This window comes from Stegostoma tigrinum, chromosome 35 (genome assembly GCF_030684315.1).
Source record: "Stegostoma tigrinum isolate sSteTig4 chromosome 35, sSteTig4.hap1, whole genome shotgun sequence".
Taxonomy (NCBI): Eukaryota; Metazoa; Chordata; class Chondrichthyes; order Orectolobiformes; family Stegostomatidae; genus Stegostoma; species Stegostoma tigrinum.
Genome location: NC_081388.1, coordinates 11,469,827 through 11,488,354, shown reverse-complemented (window position 1 = coordinate 11,488,354; position 18,528 = coordinate 11,469,827). Strand labels below are relative to the sequence as shown.

General features: G+C 47.6%; 1 long non-coding RNA gene across 2 annotated transcripts in view; it reads right to left on the bottom strand.

Annotated features, from left to right (window-relative positions):
* LOC132206326 (uncharacterized) overlaps positions 1–18,528 on the bottom strand; it is a 132,708-nt gene that overhangs the window by 80,771 nt on the left and 33,409 nt on the right. The window lies entirely within an intron of this gene.

Genomic DNA, 18,528 nt, shown 5'->3' with positions numbered 1-18,528 from the left:
GTGTGTGTAGTGTAGGTATGTGTGTTTTGGTATGTGTGGTTGTGTGTTTATTGTGTCTGTGTATGTGTGTGTGTGTGTGTGTGTGTTGGTGCGTGGGTGAGGATGGTTGAGAGTGAGTGTGTGGGTGTGGGTGTGGGGTGGTTGTGGATTTGTGTGTGTCTGAGAGTGCGTAGGTGGGTGAGGGTGTGGGAGGTTGAGTGTGCGTGTGTGGGTGGGTGTGGGTGAGGGTGTGTGTTAATGTGTGTTTGTGTGTGTGTGGGTGAGTTTGTGTGTGTGTGTGTGTTTTAGTGCACGTGAGTGTTGGTCGTTGAGTGGATGGATGGGTGGGTGTGCGTGTTGGAGTGTGGGTGGGTGTGTGCACATGCAAGTGTCCGTGCACGTTGGTGCATGTGGGTGAGTGTATTTTGGTGTGTGTTTGTGTGTGCATGAGAGAGTGTAAGAGTGAGTGTGTGCGTGTGGGTGCGTGTGAGTGTGGGTGAATGTGTGTAAGAGTGAGTGAGTGTGGGTGAGTGTGTGTAGTGTAGGTATGTGTGTTTTGGTATGTGTGGGTGTGTGTTTATTGTGTCTGTGTATGTGTGTGTGTGTGTGTGTAGTTTGGGTGTGTGTGTGTGTGTGTGTGTGCGCGCGCGCATGTTTTGGTGTGTGTGTGCACGCTTTGGTGTGTGTGGGTGTATGAGTGTGTTTTGGTGCATGGGTGTGTGTGGGGGGCGTATGTGTTTTGGTGTGCATGTATGTGGGTGTGTTTTGGTATGTGTGTGTGTGTGTGTATGTTTTGGTGTGTGTGGGTGTATGGTTTGGTGTGTGTTTTGGTGTGTGTGTGTGTGGGGGTGTGTGTGGAGGTGTGTATATGTTTTGGTGTGTGTGTGTATGTGGGTGTGTTTTGGTGCGTGGGTGGGTGTGTGTATGGGTGCATTTGTGTGCGTGTGGGGGTGTAGTGTGGGTGTATGTTTTGGTGTGTGTGTTTTAGTGTGTATGTGCACGCATGCATGTGTGTAGTGCGGGTGTGTGTGTTTTGGTGTGTGTGGCGGGAGGTTGTGTGTTTTGGTGTGTGTGTGTGGGGGAATTGTCTGTTTTGGGGTGTGTGTGTGTGTGTGTGTTGGTTGTGTGTTTTGGTGTATGAGTGTGAGTGAGTGAGAGTGGGGAGGTTGTGTGTGTTGGTGTGTGTGTCTGTGTCTGTGTGTGCACGCATGCATCAGTGCGTTTGTGTGTGTGTGGGTGGGGGGGGGGGAAGATGATCTGGTTTGTGAGGGAAGGCGGTGAGCGTGTGCGTGTTCTGAGCTTGTGCTTTTGGTTGGGCTGTGGAGTGATGTATGTGGTTTGGGCTTGAACCTGATGTGTCTGAGAGCCTGTGTGGACATGTGTTTGTGTACATGTGTGTGGGTGGGGTGCACATGAGAGTGTTTCACCCTCAACTCCAACAAGGAGAGAAACCGAAATTACAATTACGTTCCTTTAAAATAAACAATGCAGACTTTGGGACTGATGTAAACATGGAGCAATGCAGGACGATAAGGGCCATCGAATTTATCGTCTATTAAATGCCTGGTCCAGTTTTGATTGTCATTCAACTTTATGCAGTAGGAAAGCAGACCATTCTGCACAACAATAGGTAATTTTGTGCCATTCCAAGATTAAAATTGAACAACCATCGTATTTAATATCTGCTCATAGATGCGGTCAACTGATTGCTGAGGGCATCATAGCCCAAGGAGATTCTGTACGACAAAGCTCCTCTTCACATTGATCTCCTCATCAGGAAAATGCTGCAGCCTTCGAAACTGGTCAACATTTTGCTCAACTCTGTATGGTTCTTGAAGCCACCGATTTTGATGTGGCAGAAATAGTGGGTGAGGGTTTTATGCTGCAATAAAGGCACAGAACGCTCCAAGGCTTTGTCAGCTCTTCCACTCAACTAGAAGCGAGCTGGGACACGGCTGTCGTGGGCACTGAACTTTACAGACAGGGCTGTGCCTAGCCAAACAGCCTGAGGGGGTTTGCCAGTCCGCTAGAAATGCCCTCGATGTCTTCTGGAATAACACAAAACCAACTTACTGGTCACTGCTCAAAAGCAAGACCTGGAGAAAATTCACAGCTGCGTATTAAAGAACGCTGTTGATTTCCTTTCAATATCTGTTTGTCAGTTAACAAAGACTCGTGAAAAATAAACCTGTTTGGCTGAACAATCCAACCAGACAACGCTTGAACACACCTAGACCAAAGAAATAGGAGCAGTATGCCATTCAGATCCGAGGTCCTGCACTGTCATTCAGTAGGATCGTGTCTGATTTGACACTCCCCATACTCACTGTCTTGCCCTTTCCCTGTAACCCTCGATTCCCCGACTGACCAAGAATCTATGTCTGCCTTAGATATACACACAAAGACTCCACATCTTTCTCTGGCAAGGAGTTCCAAAGACTCACATCCCTCCGAGAGCAGAAATTCCTCCTCGTCTCAGTCTTAATCTCGTTACTGTGAGGCTGTGCCTTCCGGGTCTCACCGCTCCCACTGCCCAGTGTGGCAAGGGGCAATGAGTTCATCAAGAGTGCAACAGGTCTACTGAAGGAGAGAAGTCAGAGATGAAAGTACCAAGGGAATTGTCCTGAATTGGAGCACCTTACACAAACTCTTGCTGCCAATTGACAGCTTTCATCGTTTGCCCAATTCCTTGTGCATCACATTTGTGTTGGCAGTGAGCTGGTCCTCTGAAGACCCAACACAAAGCGAACCTGGGTCTCAAGCTCCTCATCTTGAAGGGAAAGGCAAGTATGAACTGCCCACCACGGTCTGGCAGGAATTTTAGGGAAGAATAGCCTCAGGCGAGTCCTGGCGAGTTATTGGTGGGGAGGGGTTCCTAGCTAAGTGATACACAATTGACAATATGCCCCCCTTCCCCTGACCACTTTTCTATGCCCGTTTTCTGAATTTGTATTTATACAAGCTTACTCTCCACGTTTCTATCCCTCGGTCCATTCCTGATTTTAGTGCCCAGGGTTATGTGGGAGGAACTACATAGAAACAAGCTATTCAGACCCTCCCTTAAAATCATGGCTGGTCTGAGTGTATCACCTCCAACAAACCTTTTGTCTAAACATCCTGGCTTAGCGAGATTCTACCTCTGCCTTAAAAATATTCGAACCCTCTGTTCCAAAGCGTTTACAGAAAGAATTCCGAAGACTCACTGAATCAGAGTGAAAAGAAATCCCCCATCTGATTGAAGTGGAGACCCCTGATTTTTAAATCATGAACCCTAGTACTCAACTTTTCCATCATCCACCTTGTGAAGAAGGCCCCTCAGGACCTTAAACTTTTCAGTCGAGCCAAAGATTAACAGCACAGCACAACTGTGACCCAAATGGAATTTTCTTCAAAAGACTTTTCACAGGCAATAGACACCCAGCTCCACATGCCATCCTGCTTTTTTACTCTAATCAGGCAGCAAAAAGACTCCTTACAACTGGAGGCAGCTTGATAGTCGGTCAAAACAACAACCCCCCCACCCGCCAAAACGTTTTCACCACTTTTATATCTGGCAAAGAGAGTAAATCACTTTTGTTTTTAATTACCCTGTGATGTTTCTCCAGGGTTACACACAGCAATGACTCCTGTGGTTGGATCATCAATTCCTAGCAACTCTAGGATTGGCAACTCTACTAGAAAAGTCCACAGTCCTGGTGGGTGTGTGGGTGTGTGCACAAGCACGTGTGGGTACGTGTGTGGGGGTGGGTACATGTGTGGGTGTGGGTGAATGTTTTACCACCCACATCGTTTGCTGCCTGGCACAGACTGCTGGGTTAGCAATAAGGAGCCAGATTTAGATTCACACTTGGGAAAAGAAATATTACAGAGATTGCAGGGAAAGAATGGAGGCATAGAACTAATTGGAAAGCTCTTTCAGGGAGCCAGCATAAGCAGGCTGGGTTGAGTGGTCTCCTTTGGTATTATTAGATAGACGCAAAAGAAAGAACAAACTGTGGACGCTGTAAATCTGAAACAAACAAAATTTGTGGGAAAATCTCAACAGGTCTGGCAGCATCTGCGTGGAGAAATCAGAGATAAATGTTTCAGGTCCAGAAATGTTAACTCTGATTTCTCTCCACAGATGCTGCCAGACCTGCTGACAGTTACCTGCAAATTCTGTTTTTAGTCATGGAATCTCAGAGTCATACAATCATACAGCATGGGAACAGACCCTTCGGTCCAACCAGACCAGGCCAAGCATAATCCCAAACTAAACCAGTCCCACCTATATCCCTCTAAGCGTTTCATGTATCTATCCAACTGTCCTTTCAACAATGTGACTGTACTCACACCCACCACTTCCTCTGGAAGCTCAGTCCACACACAAACCACTGTCTGCGTAAAAAAATTACCTCCATGTCTTCTTGAAAATCTTTCTCCTCTCAACTTAAAAAGTATACCCCCTAGTCTTGAAATCCCCCACCCTTGGGAAAACACACCTGCCATTCACCTTATCTATGCCCCTCACGATTTTATAAAACTTTATGAGGTCACCCCTCAACCTCCTACACTCCAGTGAAAAAATATCCCAGCCTCTGTTTATAACTCAAAGCTTCCATACCTGGCAACATCCTGGTAAATCTCTTCTGAACCCTCTCCAGTTTAATATTAACTTCCCTATAATAGGCTCACCAGGACTTCACACAGTATTCCAGAAGAGGCCTCATTAATGTTCTGTACAACCTCGACATGACGTCCCAACTCATACTGAAATATATGAGCAATGAAGGCAAACATGCTAAATGCCTTCTAACCACCCTGTCTACATGTGATGCAAATTTCAAAGGATTATGTACCTGAACCCTTAGGGATCTCTGTTCTACAGCACTACCCAAGGCCTTCATTTTCATTGTATATTCTTGCCTTTGTTTGTTATACCAAAATGCAATACCTTGCATTTAACCAAATTAAACTCCACCTGTCACTCTTCAGTCCATTGACCCAATTTGTTTCATTTAGGAATGAGGGAATTGCTGGCTGGGGCAGCAGTTATTGCCCAACCCTAATTGCCCAGAGGGCAGTTCAGAGTCAACCACATTGCACTGGGTCTGGAGTCGCATGTCAGCCAGACCAGGTAAGGATGGCAGTTTCCTTCCCTAAAGGACATTAATGAACCAGCTGTGTTTTTCCTGACAATCGACAATGGATTCATGGTCACCATGAGATTCTTAATTCCATAAATTTTTTTTAAAAAATTGAATTCAAATTCCACCATCTGCTACGGCAGGATTCAAACCCAAGTTCCCAGAACATTATCTGGGGTCTCTGGATGTTATCTATAAGCGCTGTATCTATAGAAACAAATTCGACCATTCTGCAAGCATAGTCTGGCCAGTGCTTCGTCAAGACCATTCCTTACATGGTGACGATAGTAAATTGGCATTTAGAGACACTCAATGAAACAATAGTTGGAATCAATGTTAAACTTAATTTGCGATATGTATCAGAGTTGCGATCAGTAGCAGAGTTGATTTAAATCCTGTGCTAAATGCATGGTCTCTGCTGCTATCCAGCTTTGTAAACCCTTCTCGGGTTCTGAAGGATGCATTCATGGAAATAGGAAGTGACATACAAGCTCGCTTCCTTAGCTTGTTCAAACCCTGGCACATAAGCCAAGCTGTTTGTTATTTATTAAGTGCATCTACTGTTGTGATTTCTGAAGGATGCAGAGAGTGCTGCAAAGGTCCAGTAGCAATTGACAGCACTGAGTTCGCCTCAGGAATGCCTGCTTTTATCTCCTTGGTTCACCTTCATTGAGACTAGATCTGAAACTGAGGCTCTGGGAGGACAAGGTTGCTCTTTGGGAGAGTGAAGGGGGAAGAGATCTCGCTGTGTGGGGGGCAAGATTTGAAAGGGATCTGAAGGGAAACATTTTCACACAGAGGGTGGTCGGTGTGTGGAATGAGCTGCCAGAGGAAGTGGTGGAGGCTGGTACAGTTACAATGTTTAAGAGATATTTAGATAGATAAATGAACAGGAAAGGTTTAGAGTGATATAGGCCAAATGCAGGCAAGTGGGACTAGATTATTTTGGGAAACTTGGATAGCATGGGCTAGTTGGACCGAAGGGTCTGTTTCCATGCTGTATGACTCGGGTAACGTCACCGAAATAGGTCTGGTCGTCGTCTCACTGTTGCTAGTGGGATCTTGCTGTGCTCAAATTGTTGGCGATTCCAACATTTTGGGGCACGTCGTGTAACTTCTAGGCGGGCTGCACGCAAGCTCGGGGTTGGGGAGGGGTGCACCAGGAGGTCGCAAAAGGCGCCATACGAATGCAGGTATCTCTTCTTGCGTTTAAAGCGTTTAAAGCAGAAGGTGCTTCGAAACATAACCCTGGGCGCGTCGATTTCTGAGCCGGCCCCTGACCACAAGTCACAAGGGGGTGAGACGGCAGAGTCGAGGGAGAGAATTAAAGTCGTGGGGGGGGGGGGGGGGGGAAGAAAGAGAGAACAAACAGAAGTAAGATCAAAAGAAGCTGAGCGGCTGCACCCCTTCCCAGCTCCAGCAGGGCGAGGGGATTTTTTTTGCACTATTGGGGTTTGCTGACTCGAAACGGGCACAGAATCGCACACGGCCCACCCCCTCCCTGCCCCCGCCGGGAGCAGGCAGACTCATCTGGCTGGGGGCCAAGGTTTAGGAGCTCGGTGTGCCTTCAAGCTCTGGAAAACTCCCTCAAAGCGGCACATTCCCAGGCACCTATCCGTTAGCCCCTGGGAAATCTTCAAAGCCATTCATGTCCCCCCCCCCCCCCCCGCCAAAACCAAAAACAAAGGACAGTGGGGTCACTTTAATGACCCTCGATGTGTTTAATTAGCTTAGACATTATCAGCTCTGAAGACACGGCTCTGTAAAGGACAGAAACCCACTCCCAGTCACAACCTACTTTTTACATCTCTGCTCTGATCAAAGCTGCTTCCGTGTAGGGTGTGAGAGATATTAGTACAACCTGAAAGGCAGAACTGATAATAATCAGGATCTTAAACCGACATCCACATCAAAATGCGGTGTTTTGTGGGAGGACAACATACATCCTGCTCCTCTGATGCTGCTTGGCCTGCTGTGTTCATCCAGCGCTACACCTTGTTCTCTCACAACATATATCCTGTCGGTAGTTAAATTTGACAGACTAAATGTCACAATGCAAATTCTCTGAAGAAGTGTCATCTCGACTCGAAACGTTAGCTTGCCCTCTCCACGGATGCTGCCTGACCCCCTGTGATCTCCGACAACTCTCGATTTCAGAACAGATTCCTGCGTCTGCATTAATCTGCTCCTGCAATGCAAATTGGGATCCTCCAATGTTTCAATGCCAAAATTTACATCTTTGTTTTTCTACCGTTTCATGGGCTCAGCCCTCCCTATCGTCCAGGCAAGCAACCCTCCAGCAGGCTGAGGGGTGACCTTATAGAGGTTTATAAAATCATGAGGGGCCTGAATAGGGTGAATAGCCAAGGCCTTGTCCCCAGGGTGGGGAGAGTCCAAACTCAGACGGCAGAGGTTTATGGTGAGAGGGGAAAGACTTAAAAAGGGACGCAAGGGGCAACTTTTTCCACACAGAGGGTGCTGTGTGTATGGAACGAGCTGCCAGAGGAAGTGGTGGAGGCTGGTACAGTTACAACATCTGGATGGGTCTAGGAATAGGAAGGGTCGAGAGAGATGAATGCTTGCAAATGGGACTAGATTAATTTAGGATATCTGGTTGGCATGGACGAGTTGGACCAAATAGAGTGTTTCTATGCTGTACAACTCTATATCTGTGATCCTCCTCCATTTCTGGCAGCTGGAGTAACCCCAAATCTGAATCAATACACCACTATTTTCTGGCACCTCATCTTGTAACTCCTTCCTTAACTTCCTTTTCCTCTGTATCGTAAACATTTAATTGCCTCTTTGACCATGCTTTCAGTCAGTGGGTGGAGGCATCACATCGTGTCTGACAATGCTTCTGCACAGGGGCTTTGGGGTGGCTCCCCAGACAAACGATGCGATACAAATGCAGTTTGCGATGCTGACTTCAGTCAATGAGAAGACGAGCAGGAGACCAGCTGCAAAACAGACAGTGGATTTGCTGTGCTCAAAAGGAAAATGGGAAATTTGATCAAGGTTCATCTAGTTTGTCTGTGGTCTCGATTACCACATGATATGACAATGTTGATTAATCACAGACATCAGCTTCTAGTCATTAACTCAGTCAACCCACATCTTGCCTCCAAGGCAAGGAAAGGGCCTCATTTCAGGATTCAAATTCAATTATATTGTACAGCATTGTAATCCTACTGCCTCCTGGGTAGGTGATGGTCCAGTGGTATTATCATGAGACTGTTAATCCACAAAATCTGGTAATGTTTTGGGGTCTGGGTTCAAATCCTTAGCAGGATTTCAATTTAAAGTTTGGCAATTTAGCGATGACCATATTAGGAAAAACCCATCTGGTTCACTAACATTCTTTAGGGAAGGAAATCTCCCGAACTTACCTGATTCGGTGTACATATGACTCTGAACACACAGGAATGTGGTTGACTCTCAGCTGCACTCTGGGCAATTCAGGATGAGCGATACATATTGGTCTAGCCAGTGATGTCCACATCCTGGGAATGCATTTTTTTTTAAAAAAGGAATCATGGGCTATCAGTGAACTTGTGTTGTTATGAAAACCAACTTTATTCCAGCAAAGTCCAAAGAAAATGGCTGCTGTGATCACTGGACAAGTGTGGAAATCTCCACGGAATACACTCAGTACTCAACCTCCACCTGGGACAGAGGGACAGACCTCCCAAGGATCACCGCAAAAAAAAACACACATACCTCTCCTACGTACAACAAAGGGCCACACTATCGATTTACTGGGGACAGGGTGGAGAACAAAAAGGGGTCTGGGGCCTCATGATTTACCCAGGTAACGAACAAGCACCCATGGGGACTGAGCAAACCGCATCATAAAGTTACCATTTTAATTAAGCTCTAAAACGCGAGTGTGGGGCATCAAAAAAAGCTGCATTACTTACGTTCACAATGATGATTGCACAGATTGGAGGTGAGATTACCAGCTTAGAATGAAACACTGATGCACCAGAATCTGCCAAGAAACAGTATATCAACTGCAAAGTTTTGAGAAGCAACATGGATTGATAACAGCAAGGATACTGTTAGCTCTTCTCTTGCTGCTAGTCTCCCATCAGCCTCAAAAATCATTTTCTGGTGAAGAAGCAACTTAGAACAACTAGCATTCACTGAAACTTCAGTTGGATGGTATGGTGGCTCAGTGGTTCACACTGGCACCTCACAGTGCCAGGGACCCAGGTTCAATTCCAGCCTTGGGTGGGGGGGGAGGGGGGGGCGTGGTTTGCACATTCTCCCCATGTCTGCAAGGGTTTCTTGTGTGTTCTGGTTTCCTCCTGCAGTCTAAAGATTAGGGTGGATTGGCCATGCTATAGTGCCCAGGGATGAGATATAACAAGGTGTGGAGCTGGATGAACGCAGCAGGCTGAGGAGCAGGAAGGCTGATGTTTTGGGTCTAGACCCTTCAGAAATGGGGGAGGGGAAGGGGATTCTGAAATAAATAGGGGGAGGCGGATAGAAGATGGATAGAGAAGAAGATAGGTGGAGAGGAGACAGGGATGTGTGGGTTAGCTGTGGGAAATGCAGGGATAAGGGAGGGGTGGTGTGGACTTGATGGGCTGCTCCCACACTATAGGGATGCTGTGATCTGCAAACCTTTCCATAACTGGAGAAACAAAACAACAGCTAAACAGTCAGACCTCAGATCATTCTTACAAATAAAGGACTAAGAACTTTAAGCTGTGTTTGCCTTTACCTTGCTGTCTGTACTGGACATCCCACTCCTGTTCTTTGCAAGCTTACGACCAGTGTTGATCCTTGATGTTGCATTTTATTATCGCTTTTCAGAGTCCTCAATAATAAAACCCCTCTTTCATTCACTCATGAAAATCTTGCAGTTATATGACCCCTTTGTTTTCATCTAATTAACTAGAAGTTGAAGTGTGATAGCTGTACACTGGAAAAAAGGAGCAAAAATGGTGTTTATTGCAACTGACCGAGAAGGGTTTAAGAAAAAGGAAGGAGCCAACCTCCCCACCTCGCCTGGTTCTAAAGATCACTACTGAGAGGGTGGCTTTGGGAAGCATCTTAAAAAAGGAGGAAAAACGAGGCAGTGAGCTTTGGCAAGGGAGTCTCACCATTCAGGGTAAAGCCACACTCACTCATGCTGAAACAATAACAATAAAACCAGGAGTGAGCAAGGAGGCCAGAAATCAGAGGTAGGCAGAGATCTCAGAGGGGCTGGAGGAAGTCAGAGAGCTAAGGGGGAGTGAGAATATTCAGATTGAGGTCTTTGCTGATCCCAGGACTCCATGTAGATCAGTGTTACTAGAGTCAGTCACATGGTCACTCATTTAGAGGGTGGGAGATCTTTAGAATTCTCTGCCCTGAGAGCAATGGTGGCTCAGTCATTGAGTAAGTTCAGTCAATTGGTGTCTGTGTGTCAATTCCATTCAGGGATGCGGAGATAGTGTGGGTGTTGAAGTAGAAAGTCAACCATTATCGTAGTGAATGGAAGATAAGGCTTGTCTGGGATACTCCCCTTTCCTATATTTTCATGTGCACTCTAAGTGATTCCAGAAATGAACGTATGAGAAGGGGTTGACTGGGCTTGTACTCACTGGGGTTCAAAAGAATGAGAGGGTGGGGATCTGATTGATGCAAGTGAAATGCTAAAGTGCATTGATAAGATGGAAGTCAAACAGATGCAGCCCTTTGTGGGACAGTCCCAAACAAGAGTGCGTAGATGTACAAGTGAGAGGACGTAGGTTCAAAACCGAGAAGAAGAGAAACTACTTCTTTCAGAGGGTTGAGAATTGGTGGACCTCTGAGTCTGCCTTCACTGCACACTATCAACAGATTCGTGAAAACAAAAGGTACATTTCTGATGAAAAGTGGGCTAAAGGGCTGTGGGGAACAGGCAGAAGAGTGGCCTCGAGACCAGGATAAGATCATGTTAAATGGTGGAGTAGTTTGAAGGGCTAAACTGCCTATGCTCGCTCCTAATTCCTACATTCCAATGCCTTGTAGGAATTTAGGTCGGCTTAAAGAGACGGGAGACCGCTCGGTTGTTGGCGGGGGGAGGGGGGAGGAAACATTGCACGCCCAAAGAGGAGGGAAAACTCAATGAAGACAAGCTGCAGACCAACATATTGCTAAAGACAAACATCCCCAAACTCTTCTGCATAGAATCACATGTTGTGCAAAGCAGCCTTCTGACAGAAATACCGCACAGCTCACCGACGTCTGCTCATTCCACAACCAATGAGGAAACAATTTCAACTTTTACCTCACTGCAAAATAATGTTCTCGAACCACTTATTACACTGCAATGTTCTGGGAACCCTGCTTCACTGCTATTTTGGTTAACTCGATGTTGGCAGTTACCAGGCTCACACGTTTGTGTGAATTTTGGTTCACATTTATATCCCAGGATTGAAACAGACAGCAGCAATAGCCAGCAACATCCATCCCTTCTGTTCCTCAAAACAGATTCCTCACCGGCTCCTGGCGATGCAGAGGGAGGAATAGAAATGCCGAGGGAGCTATATCTGGTTGCTTACTCAGGAGACCAGATGCCACCATATCTGAAAATTAAACGGTGTGTTTCTGTAAGCTTATAAAGTTCATTCAGTCTGATATCTCAGTGTAGGAGATGAACTTTACCAATTGTGTATGCATATCCTAATCACAACAACGAAACCAAGACCACACATACCGAGGCATTGGAAAGGGATCTGCAGACACTGTGGTAATGGCCCTTCCTCATAGCTAGGCCTCCTAGCTCAAAGTATCCACCTGCTCCACAGGTGTCCCAACATGCCTGACCAGCAAACCAGAGGAGGATTACCTGGATGAGGTGAGACTGAGCTTGTTCCCACTGCGTTTTAAAGCAGTAACTTGAATGAAGTGTGCAAGATCTTGAATGGGCACGGCAACGTCAATTATATTCGGTCTTGTGGGTTAATTCCAGAACTTGGAATGGGGAGGGGGGGGGGTGGTGGTGGCGGTCATGGTTTTAAAAGTAATGCTCACCCTTTTGGAAGAGAGCTGGAGAGAATTGATTTCCTGTCTCAGAGGGTTGGGTTTGAAACTCTGTTTCAGAAGGTAGTAAAGCTTGAGGTGGGGGGTGGAGGGTGGTGGAGGCATCATTGAAGATGGAGGTGGATAGATTTGTCAGCACTGAGGAAGGGTCACTAGACCTAAAACGTTAATTCTGCTTCTCTTCCCACAGATGCTGCCAGACCTGTGGTGTTTTCCAAACAAATTCTGTTTTTGTTCCTGATATCCAGCATCTACAGTTCCTTTTTTCTGAGATAATGGGAACTGCAGATGCTGGAGAATCCAAGATAACAAAGTGTGAGGCTGGATGAACATAACAGGCCAAGCAGCATCAGAGGAGCACAAAAGCTGATGTTCTGGGTCTAGACCCTTCAGAGAGCGGGATGGGGTGAGGGTTCTAGAATAAATAGGGAGAGAGGGGGAGGCGGACTGAAGATGGAGAGAAAAGAAGATAGGTGGAGAGGAGAGTATAGGTGGGAGGTAGGGAGGGGATAGGTTAGTCCAGGGAAGACGGACAGGTCAGGGAGGTGGGATGAGGTTAGTAGGTAGGAAATGGAGGTGTAGCTTGGGGTGGGAGGAAGGGATGGGTGAGAGGAAGAACAGGTTAGGGTAGGCAGAGACAGGCTGGGCTGGTTTTGGGATGCGGTGGGGGAAGGGGAGATTTTGAAGCTGGTGAAGTTCACATTGATACCATTGGGCTGCAGGGTTCGTGGAACATTCCCTCTTCCGCACCTACACAGGCCCCAAAACCCACTTTTTCCTCAGTTACATTGATGACTATCGGCGCCGCCACTTGCTCCCCAGAAGAGCTCGAACAGTTCATCCACTTCAACACCTTCCACCCCAAGCTCAAGTTCACCTGGGCCATCTCCAGCACATCCCTCACCTTCCTGGACCTCTCAGTCTCCATCTCAGGCAACCAGCTTGTAACTGATGTCCATTTCAAGCCCACGGACTCCCACAGCTACCTAGAATACACCTCCTCCCACCCACCCCCCTGCAAAAATTCTATCCTCTATTCCCAATTCCTCCGCCTCCGCCGCATCTGCTCCCATGATGAGGCATTCCACTCCCGCACATCCCAGATGTCCAAGTTCTTCAAGGACTGCAACTTTCCCCCGGCAGTGGTCGAGAACGCCCTTGACCGCGTCTCCCGCATTTCCCGCCACACATCCCTCACACCCCGCCCCCGCTACAACCGCCCAAAGAGGATCCCCCTCGTTCTCACACACCATCCTACCAACTTCTGGATACAACGCATCATCCTCCGACACTTCCGCCATCTACAATCCGACCCCACCACCCAAGACATTTTTCCATCCCCACTCTCGTCTGCCTTCTGGAGAGACCACTCTCTCCGTGACTCCCTTGTTCGCTCCACACTGCCGTCCAACCCCACCACACTCGGCATCTTCCCCTGCAAACGCAGGAAGTGCTACACTTGCCCCCACACCTCCTCCCTCACCCCTATCCCAGGCCCCAAGATGACATTCTATATTAAGTAGAGGTTCACCTGCACATCTGCCAATGTGGTATACTGCACCCACTGTACCCGGTGTGGCTTCCTCTACATTGGGGAAACCAAGCAGAGGCTTGGGGACTGCTTTGCAGAACACCTCCGCTCGGTTTGCAATAAACAACTACACCTCCCAGTCGCAAACCATTTCCACTCCCCCTCCCATTCTTTAGATGACATGTCCATCATGGGCCTCCTGCAGTGCCACAATGATGCCACCCGAAGGTTGCAGGAACAGCAACTCATATTCCGCATGGGAACCCTGCAGCCAGATGGTATCAATGTGGACTTCACCAGCTTCAAAATCTCCCCTTCCCCCACTGCATTCCAAAACCAGCCCAGCCTGTCTCTGCCTCCCTAACCTGTTCTTCCTCTCACCCATCCCTTCCTCCCATCTCAAGCCGCACCTCCATTTCCTACCTACTAACCTCGTCCCACCTCCTTGACCTGTCTGTCTTCCCTGGACTGACCTATCCCCTCCCTACCTCCCCACCTATACTCTCCTCTCCACCTATCTTCTTTTCTCTCCATCTTCGGTCTGCCTCCCCCTCTCTCCCCATTTATTCCAGAACCCTCACCCCATCCCCCTCTCTGATGAAGGGTCTAGGCCCGAAACATCAGCTTTTGAGCTCCTGAGATGCTGCTTGGCCTGCTGTGTTCATCCAGCTTCACACTTTATTATCTTGGATTCTCCAGCATCTGCAGTTCCCATTATCTCTGATACTAAAGGCAGAGATATGGCTGGAATTTGCCTGTTGGGGTGCTCCCCATCTGGAGCTATTCACGGCGTTGGGAGGCTGTGCAAGGGGCCAGAATTCAAAGAGATCTTGGAGAGTTGTAAGGCCAGGCTGGGGGTGGGGAGAATTACAGAAGATAAGGGAGGGTGCTCAGCCAGGCTGTGGTCGGGATTTGAAAACAAGGATGACAATTCCCAATCAAAAACACAAAGAAAAAGCGTTGGCAGAACATGCCAACGGGGCACAGGTAGGCAAGACATGGAGTGGCTTGGGACATGGGAAGCAGATAAGTCAGAGGACCGTGCCGCTGAAATGTTTCATTTTCTTGGATGTAGAGCAGTCGGGCAGAGATAAAACAGAGCTCTATCAATAGGCTGTTTGGAGACTAGACAGATTAATGAGAAGTTATTGACTGGCGGATTCTTTAATATTCAGCATGCAACGTTCGGGACTGCTGTCTTTCCCCCTCTCTCCCCCCCCCCTCCCCCCACAACACCCCTCCCTCGCTAGTCTCACGCCTCTGCTCGCTCACAGGGACTGGGGAGAAGAGGAAGAAATCACATTGCTGTGAGCGAGCAGCGTGCGCGTACCCTTGCCATCATCGCTGTGACAAAGGACCCCATTGTGCCAAAGGTGGGAGGCCGTGCTGGGATTCCCCCACCCCCATTTGGTCATCTGGGTCTTCCAACTGAGTCAGAGCAGGACAGCACCTGCTGCTGTATGTGGTGGGGGCTGTGGGGGTGGGGTGGGGGAGGGGAGGCAGAGGAGGTTAAAGATCAATCTTCAGCAACATTACTGGATAATAAGGCATTAAAAATGTCTAGACAGTTCCTTAGGGATTATTTGCCTTGACACCTGTTCATTCTTCCTCTCAGTGCCTCTCCTACTTATTTTTCCCTTTCTCTCAGTGCCTCTCCTACTTATTTTTCCTTTCTCTCAGTGCCTCTCCTACTTATTTTTCCCTTTCTCAGTGCCTCTCCTACTTATTTTTCCTTTCTCTCAGTGCCTCTCTGTTGCTACCTTTGTTTGCCATTGTGTGGAGCTCACCGCTCCCCGCTTTCCGAGTGCATGTACCTCCATCTTTCTCCCCCCACCCCCCCCCCCCCCCCCACTGTCCATAGTCTGTCGTTTCTCTCCGTGCTTGTCAGTGTCTTATTCTCTATCTCCCAACATCAAGCAAAAATTTCTCCCCCACGATTCAGAATGTCTTGTTCTCAGACCAGCTATCTCTCCACTCTCTGCCCTCCGTCGTTCTCTCTTTCATTATCTGAGGTCTCTCACTCACTCAATATCTCTCTCTGTCTGTGTCTCACTCTGTCTGTTTCTCTTTCTCATGGTTCTTGTCTGAGGGCTCAGGCAGATGGTAAGGCTCCTATAGCTCTCGTAAATAAGAGGAGTGATGTTATTTCTGTTGTCCATAAGGCCATCAGGCACAGGAGCAGAAGTAGGCCATTCAGCCCATCGAGTCTGCTCTGCCATTCAACAAGATCACAGCTGATCTGATAATCCTCAGCTCCACTTTCCTGCCTTTTCCCTATAACTCAATTCTCTTGCTGATTAAAAATCAGTTTATCGCAGCCTCGGATACACTTAATGGCTCAGCCTCGACAACCCTCTGCAGTAAAGAATTCCACAGATTCACTACCGTCAGACAGAAGAAATTCCTCGTCTGCCTTATCTACAGTCCTTGCCATACCCATTGCAAAACCTCTCAAGTACAAACAATACCTAAATACAGATAAATCAAAGGGCTACAATGTACTAGACTGGGAGATGTCCTCACTCTCTCAATAGGCAAAGACTGAAAAAGAGAAAGAGAGAGAAAGAGGGAGGAGTAGTTAGTTGCAAAACAGCTTGCGATGTCTAGCAGTCATCTAAGGTGCTATATGAACGCAGACTTTTCTCTCACCCCCTCAGGTAATACCAAAGCGCTCCGAAACCAGTTAAGTCCTTTCGAAATGTAGTCATTATTCCAATGTGGGAGTCATAGCAACCACCTAACACAGGGGAAGGCAGGAGCCAAAGACTTGCATTCCCGTAGCGCCTTTCACAACTTCAGCCTGTCCCCAGGTGCCACACTGCCGATTCAGTCCATTCAAAGTGCAGTCACTTACTGTGGTGTAGGAAATGCAGCAGCCAATTCTCACACAGCAAGATCCCACACGTAGCAAAAAGAGATAATTCCAGATCATCTGGTTTTCAGAGTTGACTTGAGGGAGAAAAATTCACCAGGGCATCAGGTAGAACTCCCCTTCTGATCTTTGAAAATGTGCCAGGGATCTTCACAGTGTCATAGAACAGGAATGAAAAAGGCTGTTTGGCCCATTGGCTCTGTGCTAGATCTCAGCAAGAGTAGCTCAACTGGTGACACTGTTTCACCCTCTCAATAACCCTGCAATTTTCACTTCAAATGTAAACGTGTTCTGCCAACTTCCTTCTGGAAGCCACTATTGCTTCAGCCTCCACCGTTCCCTCAGGCAGTGCACTCCAGATCTGAGGCAAAAGCTGCTCAAAATGTACGTTTCCTTACATCATCTCTGGTTGCCTGATCTGACAATCCACCGTCCTGTAACGTGGGGTGAAGAATAAAGATTGGCCTGTTTCCTGTTTCCCAAATCACGGCACCCGTGGGATCATCTACATCCAGACACAACGTACTGCCTTACTCCACAAGATGGACAGCAGCAGCACCCCCCCTCCCCCCATCAGATTGGTTATCTGGCATCAAATCAAGACTGAGATACACAGAACTAAGGTACTAATCCATCGAAGGAACAGAATTAGGCCATTCGGCCCATTGAGTCTGCTCCACCATTTGATCATGACTGATATGATTCTCAACATCATTCTCCTGCATTCTTCCCATAATCCTTGATCCCCTTAGTAATCAGGATTCTCTCTCTCTCTGTCTGTCTTAAATACACTCAGTGACTTGGCCCACACAGCCCTCTGCAGCAATGAGTTCCACAGATTCACCACTGTCTGGCTAAAGAAAGTCCTCCCCATCTCAGTTAGAGTCACAGATCCATTCAACATGGAAACAGACCCTTCCCTCCAACTCATCCACGCCAATCAGATAGCCTCTAAATCTAGTCCCATTTGCTAGCATTTGGCCCATATCTCTCTAAACCGTTCCTATTCATGTGCCCATCCAGATGCCTTTTAAATGTTGTAACTGTACCAGCCTCCACCACTTCCTCTGGCAGCTCATTCCGTACACACACCACCCTCTGGGTGAAAAAGTTGCCCCTTAGGTCCCTTTTATATTTTGACCCTCTCACCTTAAACCTATGCCCTTCTGGTTTTGAACTCCCTTATACCGGGGAAAGACCTTGACTATTTATCTCATCCAGACCTTCACGATTTTATAAACCTCTAAGGTCACCCCTTCGCATCCGACGCTCCAGGGAAAGCAAGCCCTGCCAATACAGCCTCTCCCTATAACTCAAACCCTCTAAACCGCAGCAACATCCTTGTTAATCTTTTCTGAAGCATTTCCTCTTTCACAACATCCTTCCTATAGCAGGGAGACCAGAATTGCACACAGTACCCTGAAGGTGACCTAACCAATGCCCTGTACAGCCGTAACATGGCCTTCCAACTCCTATACTCATGTACTGACCAATAAAGGAAAGCGTACCAAATGCCTTCTTCACTATCCTATCCACCTGCGACTCCACTTTCCGCCAACTATGAACATGCATTCCAAGGTCTCCTTACTCAGCAACACTCCCCATGACTTTGTCAAGTGTAAGAGTCCTGCTCTGAGTTGCCTTTCCAAAATGCAGCGCCTCACATTTATCTAAATTAAACTCCAACTGCCACTCCTCGGCCCATTGGCCCATCTGATTTACCAGGCTGGTACAATTACTAGGGGTCATGAGTTCAAAGTGAGAGGAGGAAAGTTTAGGGGAGATATGCATGGAAAGTTCTTTACACAGAGGGTGGTGGGTGCCTGGAACGCGTTGCCAGCGAAGGTGGTAGACGCAGACACGTTAGCGTCTTTTAAGATACATCTGGACAGGTACATGGATGAGCAGGGAGCAAATGGAAGATAGATGACAGGTTAGACAGAGGATCTTGATCGGCGCAGGCTTGGAGGGCCGAAGGGCCTGTTCCTGTGCTGTAATTTTCT